The sequence below is a fragment of the Hemitrygon akajei genome, chromosome 17, assembly GCF_048418815.1.
Source record: "Hemitrygon akajei chromosome 17, sHemAka1.3, whole genome shotgun sequence".
NCBI classification, from domain to species: Eukaryota; Metazoa; Chordata; class Chondrichthyes; order Myliobatiformes; family Dasyatidae; genus Hemitrygon; species Hemitrygon akajei.
Genome location: NC_133140.1, coordinates 11496319 through 11519518, shown reverse-complemented (window position 1 = coordinate 11519518; position 23200 = coordinate 11496319). Strand labels below are relative to the sequence as shown.

At 43.1% G+C, this 23200-nt stretch overlaps 1 protein-coding gene and 1 pseudogene across 4 annotated transcripts in view; both read left to right on the top strand.

Moving 5' to 3' along the window:
- The window catches only part of LOC140740969 (uncharacterized), a 61891-nt pseudogene extending 60272 nt beyond the window's left edge, over positions 1–1619 (top strand).
- Positions 1–23200, top strand: part of st3gal2 (ST3 beta-galactoside alpha-2,3-sialyltransferase 2) — a 288593-nt gene that overhangs the window by 103447 nt on the left and 161946 nt on the right. The window contains exon 2 of one of the 4 annotated variants that reach the window (XM_073069673.1): positions 337–400. The exons of the other annotated variants lie outside the window; for them this stretch is intronic. The gene's annotated coding sequence lies outside the window, so the exon portion shown is untranslated. The remainder of the gene's footprint in view (positions 1–336; positions 401–23200) is intronic. 4 annotated transcript variants of the gene reach the window in all.

Sequence of the window (23200 nt, the reverse complement as noted above, 5' to 3'; positions counted from 1 at the left end):
TCCTCAACCTCCTTCATCGGTTGGTAATGAATGTGACTGTCGTGTCATTGGTGAAGTTGACAATTCGGGTGTTTGGCCATGCAGCCACGTGTGAACAGAGTGTACAGCGTCAGGCTCAGCACACAGCCTGTGGGGACACCTGATTTGAGGACGATGATGAGGGAGAAGCATGTTGCATGTCCTGACTATCTGAAACCTGTTGATTAGGAAATTGCACAGTGGAGTATTTAGAATGAGGAGTAGGAGTTTGTTCGCCAAAGTCTCAGAGACTATAGTGTTGAATGCAGAACTGAAATCTAGAAACAGCATTCTGATGTAAGTGTTCTTGCTTTCTAGGTGCCAGGTGTATGGGAGACGCTGTGGCATCTGTGTTAGAGCAGTTTTGTCGATAAGCATCTTGGTGAGTGTCCATTACCAACCAATCAAAGTACTTCATGATGATTGGTGTCAGTGCTGCTGGCTAGTCGATAATCGTTTAGTTCTGATTTGAAGCATGTTGGGACAGCAGCCTGGACGAGTGAAGTTTTGAAGTTGTCCATGAAGATGTCAGTGGGCTTTTGGTGGAACTATACTGGTGGATGGTTGCTGGATTTGCAGTGGATGAGGATGAACGGTGAGCATGTGCAGTGTTGAGCCGGGATGACCAACAGTAAAACTTATCATACTGCTTGGGTTGGTGTCCCTGCACATTAACAGTGAGTCACAGCCACCTTGATGAACTGGCTGAAAGAAAAACTTGAGGACTGTATGTGAATAACAGTGCTGGAAAATAATTGCTTTCATCCAAATATAGGACACATCCTTATATAATGAAAGACTGCCACCATTCTCCCAGGAAGGGTGATCAGCAAGCTGAGTAATTCATTGATGGGAGGATTACTGGAAGTACTGTGACACCCTCAAGTAAATTTGACCTCTAGAATTCATAATATTGATGGCAGCAGTTTGAAGTCACAGGGTAGCAAGCTCTTCTTGCTTGACAGAAGGGAAAATTTCCATTTCAGAACTAAGGATTTAGTTGACAGGATTCTATTGCTTGTAGCATTGAAAGCTGAGACATTTGTCATTAGAGCATAACAATGGTTAGACCCAAGTGTTAGTTCCCCATTCTGACTCTTCCCTTACCCCTTCTCTTCCCCTCACCTGTCTATCACCTCCCTCTGATGCCACTTCACCTTCCCTTTCTCCTGTGGTCCATTCTGCTCTTCTATCAGATCCTTCCTTCAGACTTTTACTTTTCCCACCTATCAACCCAGCTTCTCATTTCACCACCCTGCCAGCTTTGACTCCTGAAATATCGGCTCTTTATTACTCTCCATAGATGCCTAACTTGTTGAGTTCCTCCAACATTTTGTGTGTGTGTTGATCTGAATTTCCAGAATCTGCAAAATCTCTTGCATTAGTTCCACGTGCATTATCATGGGAATAGCCAGAATGATTAGATTTCAAACCCATGAAGTTGTAAGCAATGCTGGAGACTCACTTTGTTATCCTCTTACACCTCTTCACTGGCTTTTACGCAGATTGACCTTACCAAAAGCATCTCCAATGTGCATACTTATCAGCCCTTGTCTCCAGAATGTGCACTGAAGTTCTCGTCTGCCACCTCCATTGTGTGAAATCTCGTTCTCCAGGGTAGTCCCACATCTGATATGATTCTCTGCAAGCCTGATAGCAGGCTGACTTATCTATGGCACTCATCATACACCTCTAAACTATCTCCCCCACCTCTGCCCACTATACACAAAACACCAAGTTCTCAGGCGGTGAATGTGAGTGTCTGATGCAATAATGTATTCTCACTACAAGAGACTACAATGAATGGATAACTAATGTTGACCACCATCTAATGTAAAACCTTTGTTTAATTACTGGGAAGGGATCTTAAGCGTGCTTCTCCTGATGCTCACCTCCCCAGCAACCTCCTCTCAATGTGGCTTCACCTCTTGTACCTATCAACTTCATTCCCCCTCCCCCCACCTTCTTAATCTGGCTTCTGTCCCCTTCCTTTTCAGTCCTGGTGAAAGGTCTTAGCCTGAAACGTTGGCAGTTTATTGCCTTCCATAGATGCTGCCTGACTTAACGAGTTCCTCCATCATTTTGTATGTACCCTATATTTTCCCCTTGCATTTGACCTCCCAAAGTGCAACATCTCACGCTTGCCTGGATTAAACTCATCTGTCATTTCTCTATCCATATCTGCAGCAGATCATTATCCTGCTGTATCCTTTGATAACCCTTTCCATTATCTGCAATTCCACCAATTTTTGTGTCATCTGAAAACTTGCTAATCAGTTCATCTACCTTTTTGTCCAAGTTGACGTTTTGGTTCGAGACCCTTCATCAGAACTGACGTGCTGAGTTCCACCAAACTGCAGATCCTTCAGTCCCACTGCTGTTCAAAACTGGGGTTTTTAAAAAAACTTAGAAGGCTGCCGGGGAGGGCGAGGAAAACTCTTACTGAGAAGTACAAATTATTGGTAATTTATTATTGTTACATCCATTGAGATTTAGTGAAAAGCTTTTGTTTCCATGCCATACAAGCAGATCATTCCATACATAAGTACATAAAGATTCTTAAAAAAGGGAAAATTGCAGTATATAGTAATAACGTGTAAGGGCCATGACAAAGTAAATTGAAATATCCTGATTTCATTTTTAACCTAGAAGGCATCCATTCAAGAATACTATAACAATGGGATAGAAGCTGCCCTTGATCTTGTTGGGATGTGTTCTCAAGGTTTCATATCTTCTGTCCAATAGAAGGAGTGCAAAGAGAGAATAACAGGGATAGGAATGGTGAAATTGTAGGCTGTTATCATGAGGCAGTGAAAAGTTGTAGACAGTTGGAAGGCTGATTTACGTGATATTCACAACTCTTGTGGCCTTGGTCACCAACCCATGTTGCATCTGAGAATGTGAAGAGGGTAAGGGGTACTTGTAGAAGGGGGGACGAGGGTAAGTGTAGCAAAGTATGCGTACAGGTCTGGAGACAGTATGTAATTGGGGAAGCGTAGGAGGACGGGGAACATGTAACTAAAATAGAGTACCAAACGGACATGGCAACCACAAGGAAAGAGGAACCTTGCCACCTCAAGACAATGTGTCTGGCAAAGTATCTGAGCTATATACCTATTTCGAGTGTTTTGCTTGTGTCCATACTATTCCAAGTATTTCACTTGTGTCTATACTTATTCCGAGTATTTCACGTGCTTAGCTATGCAATAGCCAATCAATTGATGAATTTGAATCGGTAACCATATTTGCGAATGTAGTACCCTGCTTTTGGGTATAAGTATGACCTTTGTAAACCGACAAATTGGGAGTTGGCTACCTTACGCCCGAAGTGCGTGGGGCTGCAAACTCCTCTCTGAATAAAAACCGCTTCAGAGGTAATTTCGTGTCTCTGGTGTTTTTCCTCAACTGAGCAGGTTAATAATTTCAATTGAACACATCTGGTTAGGGTGCTGTCACCTGCAGAGATTCATTGATTGCAAAATCCTAATAGCAGTCTATCAAAGGTAAGACACCTTTTTAAACTGGAAACGTTCAAAAATCAAAGATGATTTAGAGAATTATAAATGTGACCTTTTAAAGATAAAAACACCAAATCACAAGAAAGTAACAGCAGCTTTTTTCCTTCAATCTTCATTTGCATATCGATGCCACCTTTGCAAAGTTCCGTGGTTCAATTTTATATAATTTGTGTAAGAAATTCTTTTCAGATGTAATTTGCTGTGGGTGAATTCATTTTCATCAGAGGCATCAAATGGGTTATAGTCACTAGGCATAAGGCAAAATAAACTGCCAGCTCATTTACCACCTCTGACAAAGACTAATTTCACTTTCAATAAAACCATTGAAGAAGTTAGAATGTCGTTTTCTTAAGAAGTAAATGGGTCAAATAATTAGTATCAATTTCTCTGTCACATTTTCATAACTTATTTTGGAACAGAGTAAAGGAAGACGCAGAATCAGGTTTATTATCACTAGATGTCTTGAAATGTGTTGTTTTGTGGCAAAACTACAGTGCGATGCTATAAATGTGCTATAAATTACAACAAGAATTACATATTTAAAAATATAAGTCATGCAAAAAGAGAGCACAGATAGTGAGTGAATGTTCATGGGTTCATTGTCGTTCAGAAATTTGATGACAGAGGAGAAGTTGTTCCTCAAACATTGTGTGTGTTCACACATGTACACATACACGTATGTTTGAATGCTGTTCATAGACTTCAGTTCAGCATTCAACACAATCATCCCTCAGAAACTGATTGGAAAGCTGAGCCTACTGGGCCTGAACACCTCCCTCTGCAACTGGATCCTAGACTTCCTGACTAGGAGACCTCAGTCAGTCTGGATCGGGAACAGCAACTCCAACACCACCACACTGAGCACGGGGGCTCCCCAGGGCTGTGTGCTCAGTCCACTGCTGTTCACTCTGCTGACCCATGACTGTGCTGCAACACACAGCTCGAACCACATCATCAAGTTCACCAATGACACAACCGTGGTGGGTCTCATCAGCACGAACGATGAGTCAGCATACAGAGAGGAGGCGCAGCAGCTAACGGACTGGTGCAGAGCCAACAACCTGTCTCTTAATGTGAACAAAACAAAAGAGATGGTTGTTGACTTCAGGAGGGCACGGAGTGACCACTCTCCGCTGAACATCGACAGCTCCTCGGTAGAGATCGTAAAGAGCACCAAATTTCTTGGTGTTCACCTGGCAGAGAATCTCACCTGGTCCCTCAACACCAGCTTGGAAAGTCCATCTCCCACGCCCCCATCCTCATCACATCCTACAGGGGTTGTATTGAGAGCATCCTGAGCAGCTGCATCACTGCCTGGTTCAGAAATTGCAGCATTTCGGATCGCAACACCCTGCGGCAGATAGTGAGGTCAGCTGAGAAGATCAGCGGGGTCTCTCTTCCCGCCATTACAGACATTTACACTACATGCTGCATCCACAAAGCAAGCAGCATTATGAAGGACCACACGTACCCCTCAAACAAATTCTTCTCCCTCCTGCCATCTGGGAAAAGGCACCGAAGCATTTGAGCTCTCACGACCAGACTATGTAACAGTTTCTTCCCCCAAGCCATCAGACTCCTCAATACCCAGAGACTGGACTGACACCAACTTACTGCCCTCTACTGTGCCTATTGTCGTCTATTATTTATTGTAATGCTGGCACTGTTTTGTGCACTTTATGCAGTCCTGGGTAGGTCTGTAGTCAAGTGTAGTTTTTTCTGTGTTGTTTTTACGTAGTTCAGTGTAGTTTTTGTACTGTTTCATGTAGCACCATGGTCCTGAAAAACATTGTCTCGTTTTTACTGTGTACTGTACCAGCAGTTATGGCCAAAATGATAATAAAAAGTGACTTGACTTGCCTTGACTTGACTTCAGGTTTCTGTATTTCTTCTCTGAAAGTAGCATGAGAACAGGGTGGTGAGGGACCTTAATGATGGATATCACCTTTTTGAAGATGTCCTTGATAGTGGGGAGGCTAGTCCCCATGATGGACTGCCCACAGCAGCTTGAGCAAAAATTGTTACTGCCTTTAGTTGCATTTTTAACAAAAGAGATCTTGTTTGTCGGTACATCTTTGGAAGTACTGATGTAGTCAGGATTATCAATTTAGTTATGTGAGGGGGAGAAAAGATTAATTTTGATCTACTCTATACTACCATTAAGCCTGCTTCTGATATTCCTACAAATATTTAACCAATTTTGTTTTGTATTTAACATTCAAAATACAAAATAGTTTTGTTAAAAGTAATTAGTGGAATGATGTTCATTATATATTGGTCTAAAAATATATCTATATTACTTCAAGCTTTTCCCTCATGCTCCATTTAGAGTATAATTAACATCTTACTTTGTCTGAAAGGTTTGAAGCATTGTGATGCAGCAACAGAAAGGAAGCACTTAATTTAGTGCATCACTTTGCCCAGGAATGTGCTACAAAGATCATAAAATTCTGAGGTTCTTCTTTGAAATGTCTCAATTACTGTCAGGGGACATGCAGTTGGTTTCAGCCTATTTGGGAAGAGAATGGTCACTATTGTCCATCCTTTTCCAGATCCCGGCAGAAAAGGAATTGTGAATAGCAGAGGCCCACAGCATCAATTCCTGCAACAGCTTGAAAACTAACCCTGTATTTCTAATCTATTTTCAGTCTGCAAATCCATCTTAAGTCTACACCTGTATATTACCAACACCTTATGTTCTAATTTTGTTTGATTAACTCTTGTGTGGCACCTTATCAAAATCTTAATATATTAGCCACTTTCTCTCTCGATGTGGTTACATCATCAAGGATAAATCCATGTGTCCTATTACCACTTCCTTAATAATAAATTTGAGCATTATTGATGATAGGCTGTTGTCATGCTAACTGTCCAAGATGGAAAGTATGAGGGATTCAGAGGCAAAAGAGGTGAGCATGCAAAACAATTGTCTTAAAAGCAACTGAAGAATTATAGGGATGGTTGGAAATCTGGAATGAAAAAGATGGAACACTAACTATTTGAAAATATTGAACTTATTGTTGAGTCAGGCTATATGCACAACCAAGTGCCCATGTTCAGTTCCTAGAAGGAAGCTAAGAAAACATGTCAGAGTAGGAGAAAAATAAAATTAAAGTTAGGTACAACTGGGTGCTTGGAGTTATGCTTGCAGACTGAACAGAGGTCTTCTAAACTATTGAATAAAAAGTCAGTAGTTGCATCACAGGAATTGAATTTTGGACCCTAGGCCATAGGATGAAGGGAGGTTAAAGGCCAGGTGTGAGGTATCATATAATCACAAGTGAAGTTGACATTGGAAGGGACAAGGGAATGGGTAATTGTGGGGTGTAAGAGGGAACCACAGCATGACTGAGGGAATGGTACCTTTTCAACATTGAAAGGGGAGGTGGTGCCATCATGTTGGAGGTGTCAGCAGTAATTGGAACATAGTACTGACCCTTTGGTCCACAACGTTGTGCTGACCTTTTAACCTAATAAGATCAGTGGAATTAGATATAGATGTTGTGGAGTAGAGCAGAGCACATGAAATGATTGAGGGATAACATCTCACCTAATGATTGGGTGGCTTTACAGATATTTGCACTTAATCTGAGTTAACAGTTTCAAGTAGTCAGTTTCATTTCACAGCACATGACTTGCCTCCAAAAAAAGAGATTCAATGATATCAATGTTGGTGAATCTACTAGGAACAGCTGGCCTGCCGCTTGGAGGTTTCACTCAATGTTTCGATGTATGTGTGACAGGTCAGTAAGTTTCAGTAGGTACATTTAATGTCAGAGAAATGTATTCAATATACATCCTGAAATGCTTTTTCTTCGCAAACATCCATGAAAACAGAGGAGAGCCCCAAGGAATGAATGACAGTTAAATGTTAGACCCCCAAAGCCCCCCCCCCAGCTGCCCCCCCCACATATAAGCAGCAGCAAAGCAACAATACCCTCTCCCCACCAGCAAAAAAGCATCAGCACCCCCTCAAACAAGCAGCAGAGCATCAATAAAGACACAGACTTGCAGTACCCCAAAGACTACTCGTTCACCCATTATTTGACATACCACAGACTCTCTCTCTCCCTAACAAGGGAGAAAGAGGTGTCTCTGTTTCACAGCGAGAGGGGAGACATAACAAACAACTCGCTGATTTATGGTGTTAAAAGTCTGTTGCATCTTTTCTTCTGAGCTCTGTGCCCAAAAAACTCGGGTCTCTGGGCACACAGCCAGCAGCCAGCTCGCTGTTTTCAGTCTTCTGTCTCCCACGACACACCCGTTTTCTGCAGCGGCACCAACCGCAAGTCAGCCCACCTCCAGAGCCATGAAATCCCGGAACCCTGAAGGAATGCCAGTCTTCTAGGCCGTGTCCTTGGCATATCGAATAGCGGCCAGTCTTGAGACCCCGAGAGCGGGGCCCATATCTGCAAAGAATCAAAGTCAGCGTGTAACTCCAGATCAGGGTCTTCAAAAGAACCCTGGAAAGGAAACATAGAGATATTAAAGATGGAAATAGAGCTGTTTCCAAAGATGCAAACAAAGGAATTGCTGTTAGGTGCCATCGTCCTCCTAAGCTCCACCCTAAAGTTCTTCTTATTTTATAGATCGTTGGAACTGTACCCACATCCTTGCCTTTTGTTCAGAAATTTATTTAAAGCAACCAAGAAGTTGGAGAGTATTTCATCATTCTCTTAAATAGTGCCTTTTGGACAATGGAAAGACTTTGTAGAGTCTGGTGGGGACTCACATTGCAGGAAACACAGCCTCTGACCTGCTCTACTAATCACTTTATTACTGTAACTGGGACTCCTGAGTTTCTGGACACGGTGATCCCGATTTATTAATGTAACTGGGACTCCTGAGTTTCTGGTCACGGTGATCCCGATTTATTAATGTAACTGGGACTCCTGAGTTTCTGGTCACGGTGATCCCGATTTATTAATGTAACTGGGACTCCTGAGTTTCTGGTCACGGTGATCCCGGTTTATTAATGTAACTGGGACTCCTGAGTTTCTGGTCACGGTGATCCCGGTTTATTAATGTAACTGGGACTCCTGAGTTTCTGGTCACGGTGATCCCGGTTTATTAACGTAACTGGGACTCCTGAGTTTCTGGTCATGGTGATCCCGGGATGTTGAAGCCGGGTCATTTGGAGATGGAATTCTATTGAATATCACGAATAAGTGATTATCCTTTGTGCTGGTTTAAAAGCTAATTTTATAACTGTACTGGCACAGTGAAGCCTTTGGCATAACTCTTTAGTACTGTAGGTGGATATCATCTGCTCCCATTGTCTTTGCTGTATCCAGAGTTCTCAGCCAGGTGGTTTTGTGATGCACACATTTACTTCATTTACTGATGTGTTCTGAATGGTATTGAGCATCAGACATTACCACCTCCAGCCTTACGATAGAACAAAGACCATTGACCAAGCAGCTAAAGGTAGTTAGGTAAACTGGGATTTCTAACTTCTAACAATCACTATAAATTTTCATAGTATATCATTGGAATATTTTCCACGATGCACATTAATTGTAGTTTTATCAGGGTTTCTTGGTGTCTCTTTTGGTAAAATGCTGCTTGGTTTCAAGGGGAGTGACGTTTAGCTCAGTTCTGCAATTTAGTTTTCTGGTCCTGATTTGGTATAAGGTCATGATCAAGTATAGAACTGAATAATCCTGAAGAAGCCCACATTGACTGTCAGTGAGTGGGTAATTGCAGAGCTATCAATCACTTGATAGCACCGGTGATGATACCTTTCATCACTTTGATGATATAGACTGATTGAATAGCAATTAGCTGGATTGGAATTATCTTGGTTCATGTGAAAAGTGCACACTTGGGCAGTTTTCCACATTATCCGGTATCCTTTATTTCCTTTTCCTTTAATATTCCAGATACAGACTATCAAGCCCTGGCTACTTGTTGGTTTTCAGTCCCATTAATTTCTCCCGCTCTTTAAATCCTATTTGTAATGAGACTCATGGCTCATAGAAACATAGAAAACCTACAGCACAGTACAGGCCCTTCAGCCCTCCATGCTGTGCCAGACATGCACTTACTTTAGAAATTACCTAGGGTTACTTATAGCCCTCTATTTTTCTAAGCTCCATGTACCTATCCAGGAGTCTCTTAAAAGACCTTATCGTAACCGCCTCTGCTGCTGTTGCCGGCAGCCCATTCCACACACTCACCACTCTCTGAGTAAAAAACTTACCCTGACATCTCCTTTGTACCTACTTCCAAGCATCTTAAAACTGTGCCCTTTCACTCCCTGAGCATTTCCATGATATTATTCGTTTCTTGGTCAGAAACACTCTGCCAGTTCCCCACACTCAGTTCTGACTGTAAGGGACCTAAATTTCATATACAGAAACTTTTACATTTCAATTTTATGCTCCTTGTAAGATTACCCTCATACTTAATTTTGCTCCATAAATCAAACTCTTAGTTCTGTTTTAGAGTCATAGGATCATAGAGTGCTACAGCTCAGAAAGAGATCACTAGGCCCACCTCATCCATGTTGAACAATTACTCTATCTAGTTCCTTTAACCCGCACTCATCATAGCCCTCCATACCCGCTCCCACCCATGTACACATCCAAACTTCTCTTAAATGTTGCAATCAAACCCACACCCACTGCTTCTGCTAGCAGCTCATTCCACACTCTGAGTGAAGGAGTTCCCCCTCTCCTGTTCCTCTTAAACATTTCATTTTTCACCCTTAACCCATGATCCTTAGTTCTAGTCTCACCAACCTCTGTGGAAATGCCTGGTTGTATTAACCCTACCTATGTCCCTCGTAATTTTGTATGCCTCTATCAAATCTCCCCTCATTCTCCTGTGCACCAGGGAGTTCTAATCTATTCAACATTTCCCTACTTGAGGGCCTGTAAGCTGTAGATGAGTTTGCACTAGTATTGAGAAATGGTTTTTTTCTGTCCCACATCCTTGACTTTTATTCAGAAATTTATTAAAAGCAGACAGTGTTTATGTTGAGGATTTGCCAAGTTCTGTGGGTGTAAACGGAGTCTTTCATTGTCAGGAATGAGCAAACAAAGAGCACGAGAGCAATCCAGCTTGTGATCATTTGGCAAATTCAGCAGGCACATATTATACAGAATCGTTTGTCATACATCACCTGTTTTTATTACATTTCATTCCTTTAGTTCAAAGGTTTCAAAGGGACATTTAATGTCAGAGAAATGTGTACAATATACATCCTGAAATGCTTTTTCTTTGCAACCATCTGCAAAAACAGAGGAGTGCCCCAAAAAATGAATGGCAGTTAAATGTTAGAACCCCAAAACTCCCCCCCAGCTCCCCACCCTCCCAAGCGTAAGCAGCCCCAAGCAACGATCCCCCCTCCCTCCGTGGGCAAAAAAAAGCATCGGCACCCGCCATCGAGCACTCGAGCGTGAGCAAAGCAATAGCAGAGATTGACTTGCAGTACTCCAAAGACTACATTGTTCACCCGGCATTCGACATACCACAGGCTCTCCCTCCCCTAATAAGGGATAAGTGGTTTCTCCGTTACACAGCGAGAGGGGAGACATAACCAACAAGTTGCTGGTTTACATTTAAAAGTCCATTGCGTTGCTTTTTTCAAGCTCTGTGCCCAAAGATCTCAGGTCTGTGGGCACACAGCCAGAGATGTTCCAGCTCCCATGACACACCAGTCCGGGACGCCGACCTTCGACACACCCATGACACACCCGTCTCCAGAGCCCCGAGATCCTAAGCCTCCAAAGGCGGGCCAGGCCCTTGGACCGAGCCCTTGGCGTGCTGAACAACGGCCAGTTGTGAAACCCCAAGAGCAGTTCCCATTCCCACAAAGAACCGTAGTCAGCAGGTGAAATGAGGAAATGTCATCGTAGTTCAAACCCATTTAAATTGCATCCATTATTTTTGTCTATAATCTCTTACATGATTTATGTGTCTTGGGAAATCTTATGCTGAAGCCACGTGTATCAGTTGTATTTTAGTGATCTAGAGAATATTTATGATTGGTATCAAATAAAAATCTATGGTTTAAGCACGTCACCATCTCTCATGAGTTTAAAAAAAACTTTTAATAAGCCATTCAGTAAACAGATGTTAGCATGTTGAGTCATTCAATGGAAGCAGATTGTTCATTCTGTGATAGTGGAGCATTCATCTTCCTTGGACATGAATGGTGTAGCAACATTCTCAATTGTTCATCATGTATATCCATGGGGGATGTCTTCAGATGCAGCAGGTTTATATTCCATCGCAATCTGTAATCTGACAAGGTGAATTATTGTCCAAGGATATCCTCTTCATTTAAAGCAGAGCAAAGCAAATTACAACAGCAGCCTAGTTTCAATATCTACTAGTGTTATTATGCATCAATTCAACATGGCCCAAGGCCCAAAATATCAGATGTGCTACACCATTAAAGCTAGAGAAAGGGAAGTACTAGTTACATCCATTGGCCTATGTGAGGAGAAGGGTTTGAGAAGAGTGAACTGCTGTTTGGCATTTGGATTGAGGCCACATTTGGAGGTAAGGTCGGGGGTCCTTTTCAATCCTTCATCCAGAGGCTCAAGACATGGGAGTGATCCGATGTCATGAGAGGAGGGAGCATTTGGAGAGTTGAATTGGGATCAAGGTCAACTGTGTTTGGGTCATGGAAAAGAGATGATATTGTTGATATCCATTAGAGAGATAGGAGGACATTTTTAGAATTTAGAAGAAAGTACAATGTTACTTGGGATCTTTTGTGTGTGTTGCTCGGATTTCCAGCATTTGCAGATTTTCTCTTGTATGTTACTTGGGATGGTCATTTGTATTTGATCAGGGACAACTAGGTCAGATAACTTGCTGACTTCAGAATTCAAGCAGCAGACATAAGCACTTTCCAACCTTGCCTTTGTTCCCCTTGCGATAAATGGTAGCAAACCATTTGCCTCTCTAGTTGTTCATTATACCCATAGATCTCTTTTTATACTTAATAAACCTCTTGAGCAAGAAGCAGTAAACACTGGTAAAGAAGAATTGTAGTTTTTTGTCCTTCCTACCAAAGCACATAACTTCATATTTTTCAATGTGTTTCTTTGAGTTCCCCTTCGACACTTTCAGATTTAATATTGAATTGTTACAACTATGGATAACTTTTTTTCTCTGTTTGTATCAGAATTGGACACTTTTAATGTGAGTTATCCACCTGCAAAATTGACTCAGATTTTCTCACTTCACCAACATGGCCTGACATGCTGGGGAGACCCGCCACAGACTGGGGGACCGTTTCGCCGAACACCGGCACTCAGTCCTCCAGCATCTGCAGTTTCACTCGTGTTGCCTGACATGCCAGGTATTTCCTACAGCCCCTCCCCCCATCCAATTTCCCTCATCTCACAATCACTTCTCATTTCATTGTTAATACTCTTTCTGTCTCTTAACTATTCTCATTAACATGTCAACCAGCTAATTCGTCTATAGCATATGAAATTTAACTCAGACAACTACAAGGTGTTGTATTTTGGCCAGTTAAAGCATGTCAGCTTAAGCAGTAAATGCTGAGGCCCTGTAGAATATTATAGAACAGAGACCCAGGTGGACTCAATTCCCTCAAAGTGGCTGCACAAGTAGACAGGGTAGTGAAGAAGGCATTTGGCATACTTGCCTGACATATGTTATGATATTTGTTGTTTTATGGTAGTAGTACAGTGCAGTACAAAAATATATCTACAGTGAATTCCTGTTAATTGAGCCATCGGTTAATTGGGACAACTGTTAAAGAACAAAAATAAGTTGAGAAAATAATCGGGATTCTCTTTATTTATTTGGTACACTATGCCATTTAACTGAGACAGGAGATTGTTGCTGAACAGTTTCTAACTAGCGTCAGTCAGTCATGTGCTCTTTTGTGGCTGTACCGTGCTTAGAGTAAACAGTTCTTAAATAGCACCAGTTGCATGCAGTTGTATTATGTCATCCATCTGGACCAATGGACACTGATCCAAAAAGTAGTGATTTTTGATTAATTTTGTGTTTTATTGATTAAAAAAATTCAGACCCTTGCCAATATGCCACAAAAAGATCTGATACTTGCCAAAAAAATTACCCTACTAGACCAAATTAAAATCCATCTGCCTAACAGTATTCCTCCATCAATAACTATCAGGAAGTAATACACAGTTTTATAGTACTGTAGTATACCTTTTAAACTATCGCCATGAAACTTCGGCTAATTGGGGCAACAGCTGAAGTGGAATTTTGTGTGTGTGAGTGTGTGTGTGTGTGTGAGAGTGTGTGTGTGTGTGTGTGAGTGTGTGTGTGTCCTGTGTGTGTGTGAGTGTGAGTGTGTGTGTCCTGTGTGTGTGTGTGTGTGTGTGTCCTGTGTGTGTGTGTGTGTGTGTGTGTTTGTGTGTGAGTGTGTGTGTGTGTGTATAGATCCTCAGATGTTGACACCCAGGAACTTTAAATTACTCAACCTTTTCACTTTAGATCCCTCTATGAGGACTGGTGTGCGTTCCGTCAACTTACTCTTTCTGAACCTCACAATCAATTCTTTGGTCCTACTGACGTTGAGTGCAAGGTTGTAGCTGCAACATCACTCAACTAGCTGATGTATCTTGCTCCTGTATGCCTTCTCATCATCATCTGAAATTCTGCCAGCATCAGCAAATTTATTGGTGGCGTTTAAGCTGTGCTTAGACACACAGTCATGTGTGTTGAGAGAGTAGAGTAGTAGAGCACACAGCCTTGAGTTGTGCCAGTGTTGATTAGTGTTGACAAGGTGGAGTTATTATTTCTGATATGCACAGAGGCTGGTCAGTTACAGAGAAAGGTACAGAGGCCCAGGTTTTGAGGCATTTTGAGCAGTCCTGTAGGAATGATTGTGCTAAATGCTGAGACGTCGTCAATAAACAGCAGTCTGACTTAAGTATTGGTATTGTCCAGGTGACCCAAGGCCACTAGAAGAGCTGTAAACCTATTGTGGCGAAAGGCAATTGCAGTTGGTACTTGCTAAGGCAGGAGTTGATTCTAGCCGTAACCAACCTCTGAAAGCACTTAATCATGGTAGGTATGACTGGGTGATAGCCATGAAGGCAACTCACCCGCTGTTCTTGGGCACTGGTATGATTTTTTCCATTTTGAAGTAGGTGGGAACTTCTAACTGTAGCAACGAGAGATTGAAAAACTCTTTGAACACACCCGCCAATTGGTTGGCACAGGTTTCAGAGCCCTACCAGGTACACCACCAGGGTCTGTCACCTTGTGAGGATTCACCCTCTTGAAAGACGTTCTGACATCAGTCTCTGAGGTAGAGATCATAGTGTTACAGGGATCCTCACAGCTGTAGTTTTATTCTCCCTTTCAAAGTGTGCATCAAGGGCATTGAGCTCATCTTGGAGTGAAGTATCACTGCCATTCATGATGGCCTGCAAACTCTGCCAGAGTCGACGTGCATCCAATTCTGCCTCTAACCTCAATCAGAATTGTTCTTTTGCTCTTGGGATAGACCACCATAAGTTGTGTCTGGCCTTGTATAGTCCTATAACACCAGACTTGAATGCCACAGATCTAGCTATGAGTGGACTACGAAACTTCTGGTTCATCTACGGCTTTTCATTCAGGTATAAGCAGCATGTTCTCATTGGCATGCAGGTTTCAGTGAAATCAATGACAACTGTGGTGCATTCATTCAGACTCAGAGATGAATCTCTGAATCCAGTCCACTAACAAGTCAAGTTTATTGTCATTTCAACCATAAACTGCTGGTACAGTACACAGTAAAAACAAAACAATGTTCCTTCACGACCCTGGCACTACATGAAACAACACAAAACTACACTAGACTATGTGAGACAGCACAAGGCTACACTAGACTACGTAAAACAACATAAAAACTGCACTAGACTACAGACCTGCACAGGCCTACATAAAGTGCACAAAACAGTGCAGAGCAGTGCAATAATTAATAAACAAGACAATAGGCACAGTAGAGGACAAATTACAATATAATAAATTATGTAGATGTCAGTCTAGACTCTGAGTATTGAGGAGTCCAATGGTTTGGGGGCAGAAACTGTTGCACAGTCTGTTACCGAAGGCTTTGGTACCTTTTGCCAGAAGGCAGGAGGGAGAAGAGTTTGTATGAGGGGTGTGTGGGGTCCTTCACAATGCTGTTAGCTTTGCGGGTGCAGCGTGTGGTGTAAATATCTGTAATGGCGGGAAGAGAGACCCTGATGATCTTCTCAGCTGACCTCACTATCCGCTGCAGGGTCTTGCGATCCGAGACGGTGCAATTCCCAAACCAGGCAGTGATGCAGCTGCTCAGGATGCTCTCGATACATCCTCTGTAGAATGTGGTGAGGATGGGGGGTGGGAGATGGACTTTCCTCAGCCTTCGCAGAAAGTAGGGATGCTGCTGGGCTTTCTTGGCTATGGAGCTAGTGTTGAGGGACCAGGTGAGATTCTCCACCAGGTGAACACCAAGAAATTTGGTGCTCTTAACGATCTCAACAGAGGAGCCATCAATGTTGAGTGGAGAGTGGTCGCTCCGTGCCCTTCTGAAGTCAACAACCATCTCTTTTGTTCACATTCAGAGACAAGTTATTGGCTCTGCACCAGTCTGTTAGCTGCTGCACCTCCTCTCTGTAAGCTGACTCGTTGTTCTTGCTGATGAGACCCACCACGGTCGTGTCATCAGCGAACTCAATGATGTGATTCGAACTGTGTATTGCTGCACAGTCGTGGGTCAACAGAGTGAACATCTGTGGACTGAGCACACAGCCCTGGGGAGCCCCCGTGCTCAGTGTTATAGTGTTGGAGATTCTGCTCCTGATCCGGACTGACTGAGGTCTCCCAGTCAGGAAGTCTAGGATCCAGTTGCAGAGGGAGGTGTTCAGGCCCAGTAGGCTCAGCTTTCCAATCAGGTGCTGAGGGATGATTGTGTTGAATGCTGAACTGGAGTCTATGAACAGCATTCGAACGTGCGTGTCTTTTTTGTTCGGTGGGTTAGGGCCAGGTGGAGGGTGATGGCAATGGCATCGTCTGTTGAGCGGTTGGGACAATAAGCAAACTACAGGGGGTCAGTAAGGGGGGCAGCAGGGTCTTGATGTGCCTCATGACGAGCCTCTCGAAACACTTCATGATGATGGATGTGAGAGCAATGGGACGGTAGTCATTCAGGCAGGACACTGAAGACTTCTTCGGCACGGGGACAATGGTGGCGGCCTGGAAGCACATTGGAACGGTGGCACTGCTCAGGGAGATGTTGAAGATGTCAGTGAAAACATCTGCTCGCTGGTCTGCACATCCTCTGAGCACTCTACCACGGATGTTGTCTAGTCCAGCAGCCTTCCGTGGGTTGACCCTGCACAGGGTGCTCCTCACATCGGCCACGGTGAGACACAGCACCTGGTCATTTGGAGGAGGGGTGGACTTCCTCGCCGCCACGTCATTTTCCACCTCAAAACAGGCGTAGAAGTTATTCAGCGCATCTGGGAGGGAGGCATCGCCAGCACAGTCAGGTGATGTTGTCCTGTAGTTGGTGATGGCCTGGATGCCCTTCTACATGCGCCACATGTCGCCGCTGTCCTGGAAGTAACTGTGGATTAGCTGGGCGTGTGCACGCTTTGCCCTTCTGATGGGCTGGGACAGTTTGGCCCTTGCTGTTGTTAGGGCTGTCTCGTCGCCTGCTCTGAAGGCGGAGTCACGGGTCCTCAGCAGCGCCAGCACCTCCGTGGTCATCCATGGCTTCTGGTTAGCGTGTGTAGTGATGGTCTTGGACACAGTGATGTCATCGATGCACTTGCTGATGGAGCTAGTCACTGATGCCGTGTACTCCTCTAAGTTGGTAGGGTTGCCATCGATTGCAGCCTCCCTGAACATGTGCCAGTCAGTGTGCTCAAAGCAGTCTTGAAGAGCAGAGATGGCTCCTGCTGGCCAGGTTTTCACTTGCTTCTGGACTGGTCTGGAGCGCCTGACGAGCGGTCTGTATGCTGGGATTAGCATAACAGAGATGTGGTCTGAGTAACCGAGGTGGGGGCGGGGCTCTACCTGGTACGCGTCAGGGATGTTTGTGTAAACAAGGTCCAACGCGCTCGCCCCTCTCATTGCAAAGTCCACATGCTGATGGAATTTGGGGAGCACTGACCTGAGGTTCGCATGGGTAAAATCTCCGGCGACAGTAAACAGTCCATGAGGGTGTGCAGTCTGCAGTTTGCTAATAGCTCCGTACAGTTCACAGAGCGCTTCCTTAGCATTAGCGCTGGGGGGAATGTACAACACCAACCATAAGGACAGTGGTGAATTCCCGTAATAAATAACATAAGCTGTCTTGCAAGCACTCCTCCGCCTCCTTTGTCCATACCTTTTTGGTCCTCTCTACTGGTGCTGCAGAGTAGAAGTACAGCCAGGTGATCACACTTTCCAAAGTGTGGGTGTGGGATGGCACAGTAAGGGTGCTTGAAGCTAGTATAACAGTGGTCCAGTGTGTTGGTCCCTCTGGTTCCACAAGTGATATATTGGTGATAATTATTTCGAGACTTTTTCAAGATTTACTCTTGTGTACTGGAAATGAGATCAAATAATCTTGAATCTTGAATCTCATTCTTTACGTGGAGCATTGGATTAACAAATGAAGCCAATATGGGTATGACCTGATTTCCAGGAATGGCAGAGAAACATTGACAATTATAATAAAGGAAAGCAGGAGTGCTGAAACATCTTGAAAATGTAATCTTGGAAGGTGGCAGGCATGTCAACTTGATTGATGCACCTTCCGTTATTGAGTTGTAAAGGTTATTATGCAGTTCAGGATGTGAGGCTCCATGTCATGTAAGAATGGCACAAATGGCATTCTGGCATGGAATGATTTATGTGGATTGCTACCTTTGAATTTTTGGAAAAAGACTACCTAACTGTGTATCAGAGATTTTACAAAGGCAAAGGGAACATACATTTGTATAGAGCCTTTTACAGGACATCTCAGAATGCAGAAAAGCCAGTTGTGTGGTTTCTGATGGGATAACGATCAAATAGTCTCTCCCCTTCATGCATCAGCCTGAGAGAACAGATGGAATCTTCTGATTTCTCATCCAAAGCATTTCCTGCTGTGCGGCATTCCTTCACTTCAGCACAGATTTTTGTGCACAGGTCTCTGAATTGGGATTGCCACAGCAGATTTAAATGATGAAGGCAGTGCTCCAACTATTTTCACCCATATCAGGAGACTCTCATGTATATTTTCCAGTTGGGTTACGCAGAATTAACTTCCCCCATTATGAGCTTCTTTAAATTTCTCAATCCGTAGAGCCACATGGTCATCTTTTAACAGTGCCTCCAAATATTCTCAGAGTACTTTGGATATCTCAATAGTTCAACCTTTCTTTTGACAACATGAATTTCAGGACCTTATTTTACTTCCTGTAATTCTCTTTGGAATGCTGGGAGTCTGGAATGGATGAATTTTATAAATTGACTTTGTAGCTGCTATCCAATTACATTTTGTGCCTTAATCAAGTCCACCTGAAACAAATTTTGTTGCATTATATTTTAAATTAATTAAGTTCTATAAATCGAAGACAGTTGCCATGGAAATCCAAGTATATCTGGGCAAGTGTTCATATTGCAGGCATGACTGTGCCTGTTGACAGTTGCCTCTTGATAAGCACTCTTTATAATAAATTACCTTTATGTAAATGTGAACTCTGTCTTTATACTCCCTGTAATTGAAGTGATTGGAAGAAAAGGTAATTATTTTGTCAGACATAATGCTCCTATGAAGCAGTCATTCTGCCACTATCAGCACCAACAGGATTTAGATTATTTTATGTAATGTATTATGCTACTCCAAAGACTCATGGACGTAACCATGTCTCTACGTAACTATGTCCGCTCTATGTGGCCATCTTAAGAAACTAAAGCTCATCACCAGGGCAATTTTCCTTGCTGCATAGTCGAAGTCCTAAAGCAGTATATTTTAGAGTCATAAAGAGTAATATAGTATGGAAATCCCTTCAGCCCTACTTGTCAATGCCGACTATAATGCCGTGCCCACCAAGCTAGTTCTGTTTGGCAGTCTTTGGCCTATTTCTCTTTAAAGCTGTACTCATCCAAATGCATTTTAAATGTTCAAACACCATCCATAAATTTGTTGATGATAGAATCTTCGATGGCAACAGGGGGTGGGGTAGCATACAGGAGCAAGATGAATCAGCTGGTTGACTGATGTCCCAGCAACAACCTTACACTTAACATCAGTGAGACCAAGGAACTTATTTTGGATTTCAGGAAGGGAAATTTGGAGAACACACAATAGTCCTTTAGGAGGTCCTGGGTGTCAGTGTCTCAGAGGATCTCTCCTAGGCCCAACACATTGATGCAACCATGCAGAAGGCATGCCAACAGTTCTACTTCATTATGAGTTTGAGGAGATTTAGTATGTCATCCAAAACTTACAAATTTCTGTAATTGCATGGTGGAGAGCATTCAAACTGGTGGCATCACAGCTGCTGCAGAGCCTCCAATGCACAGGATTGTAAGAGGCTGCAGAGGGTTATAGCCAACACCATCTTGCCCACCATTGAGGACCTCTTCAAGAAGGTGGCATTCCTCATTAAGGACCCTCTGCCCTGTTCTCATTGTTACTATCAAGGAGGAGGGATCAGGGCCTGAAGACCCAAACACAACAATTTGTGAACAGCTTCCTCCCTTCCATCAGATTTTTTTCACAGTCCATGAACTCATGAATACTATCATGTTTTTTTTTTGCTTGCACTGTTTTAACATTTTTAAAATAGGTTTTATGTCTGTGCGTGGTACTGACACCTCAAAATAATAAATGTCACATCATATGTCAGTGATAATAAGTTTGATTCTGATATTGTATTTGTCTCAACCAATTCCTCTGGCAGTTCATTCCATTCACACACCACCCTCAGGTCTTTTCAAACGTTTCACCTTAAATGATTCCTCTAGTTTTTAAGTCCCCTTTCCTGGGAAAAAGACTGTTTTCACCCCATCTGTGCCTCAGTATTTTATACATCTCAATAGGTCACCCATAAATCTTCTACATTCCAAGGAATAAAATCCTAGCCTGTCGAACCTTGCCCTGGCAGAATCCCGATAAATCTTTTCTGCAGTCTTCCCAGTTTAATAATGTCATTTCTATAGCAATACTCACAAGTGCCAGACTCACTAACATTTTGTGCAGTGACAACATATCGTCCCAGATACTGTACTCAATACCCTGAAAGAAGGCCAGCGTCCCAAACACTGTCTAACTGTGACGCCATTTTCAGCAAACCATGTTGCTTGTACTGCTAGTCCCTCTGTCCCCTCCAGGGCCCAACCATTCACTGTGCAAGTCCTACCCTGGTTTGTCTTCCCAAAATACAACTCAGCACTTATTTGAATTGAAAGTCATTTACCAGTCTATGGTCACTTGCCCAACTGATCCAGATTCCCCACCCCCCCGTAATTTGTTTCACTGGCTATGGTACAACCTATTTTAGTATCAAACTTACTAGCCACACCTTGTACATTCTCTTCCAAGTTGTTTATTTAATCAGCATCTAAGGTCCCAGCACTGACCAATAATCACAGACTCTAATGAAAAGAACCGTTCGGCAGCCGATCTAATTAGCTGTTTCTCCCTGGATTCCATGCAATGTAACTTCCAGATTAGACATGTGGGACCATATCAAAGATCTTGTGAAAGACTCTATTGACAATGTCCCAATGCACTGCCCTTGTCAGTCCACAGTTTCCCACACACAAAGCAATGCTGACAATCCCAAATTGGACTTGCCTTTCCAAATGTTGAAAGATCCTATCTCTTAGAATCCCGTCCAGTAACATACCTACTACTGACATCAAACTCACCAGCCTGTAGATTCCTTTGCTGTGCTTCTTAAAACAATTTTACAACATTAGTCACCCTCCAGTCTGGAACATTGGCTAAAAATGTAACCAATATCTCTGCAAGGCCCTCTGCAGTTTCTTTGCCAGCTTCCCACTCGGTCTGGGTCTGGGAATTTATCCACCTTAATGCGCTTCAAGGCCACCAGCACCTCCTCTGGTAACTTATATGTGGCCCAAGGCGTTTTTCTCATTTACATTTTAGCCATCATTTTTCTCCATAGTAAAAACTATTCACTAAAAACATCCTGATACTGCACACCATGCTAATCCTAAGCCACCATTTACTTTTGACGTGCCTATGGAATCTCTTAAGATTTTCCTTTACTATGACTGCCAGATCTGTATCATACCCCTTGTGCACCTACCCCCTCCCCCCTCCCGATTTCCTTCTTAATTGTATTCCTACACTTATGGTCATCAAGGGATTTGCTTGTTCCCAGTTGCCTAAACTCAGTGTATGTCTCCTTTAATCTGGCTAAAGCCTCAATTTTTCTCGTCAAGCAAGTTTACTTAAACTTGCCAGCTTTGCCCTGCACCCTGGCAGGAACATGCTACCCTGCATTCCTGATATCATACTTTAAAAAAACTCACACTTGCTAGTCTTTTTTTTTACCAGTAAAGAGTCTCTGAAAGATCCCGTCTAGTGCCTCCAAAATTGGTCGTACCCAAGTTTAGGGCCTAACCTGTACACTTGACTTAACTATCACATTAACAATATTAAAACTAGTAGAATTATGGTCACTGGACACAAAGTGTTCCTGAACAAACACTTCAATCACTTGCCCTACTTCATTTCTTAAGAGGAGGTCCAGTGTTGCAATCTCAAACGAGAGAATCTGCAGATGCTGGAAATCCGAGCAACACACACAAAACACTGGAGGAACTCAGCAGGCCAGGCAGCATCTATGGAAAAGTGTGCAGTCGAATTTTTGTAGAATTTTCTATTCAAAGGAATTGGTGTTTCCATATCAGGCTGTAATGCAGCCAGTCAATGTATTCTCCACAACACATCTATAGAAGTTTGTCAAAGTCTTAGATATAATAATGAATCTTAACGAACTCCAAAGGAAGTAGAAGCATTGCTGTGCTTTCTTCGTTATTTCACTTGTGTGCTGGGCCCTGGACAGGTCCTCCAAAATGATAACACTGAGGAATTTAAAGTTGCTGACCCTCCCCACCTCTGATCCCCCAATGAAGATTGGCTCATGGACCTCTGGTTTCCTCCTCCTGAAGTCAATAATCAGCTCCTTGGTCTTGCTGACATTGTGTAAGTGGTGGTCGGTGTGGCACCACTCAACCATATTTTCAATCTCCCTCCTATGTGGTGATTTGTCACCACCTTTGATTCAGCCAACAACAGTGCTGTCATCAACAAACTTAAATATCACATTGGAGCTGTCATTAGCCTTGCAGTCATAAGTGTAAAGTGGGTAGAGCAGGGGGCTAAGCACACTGCCGTATGGTGCACCTGTGCTGATGGAAACTGTGGAGGAGATGTTGCTGCCAATCCAAACTGATTGGGTCTGCAAGCGAGGAAATTGATGATCCAATTGCACAAGGAGGTACTGAAGTTTATTAATTAATGTTGAGGGGATGATGATATTGAATGCTGAGCTGTATTTGATACAGATCATACTGAAATTTGTACCTTTGCTGTCCAGATGTTCCAAGTTGAATGAAGAGCCAATGAGATGGCAACCTTTTTTATGCCATGAACCCCTACTATTAACCTAGTGGTTCCTGGATGCCAGGTTGGGAACCACTGTGCTAGAGGATGTGGT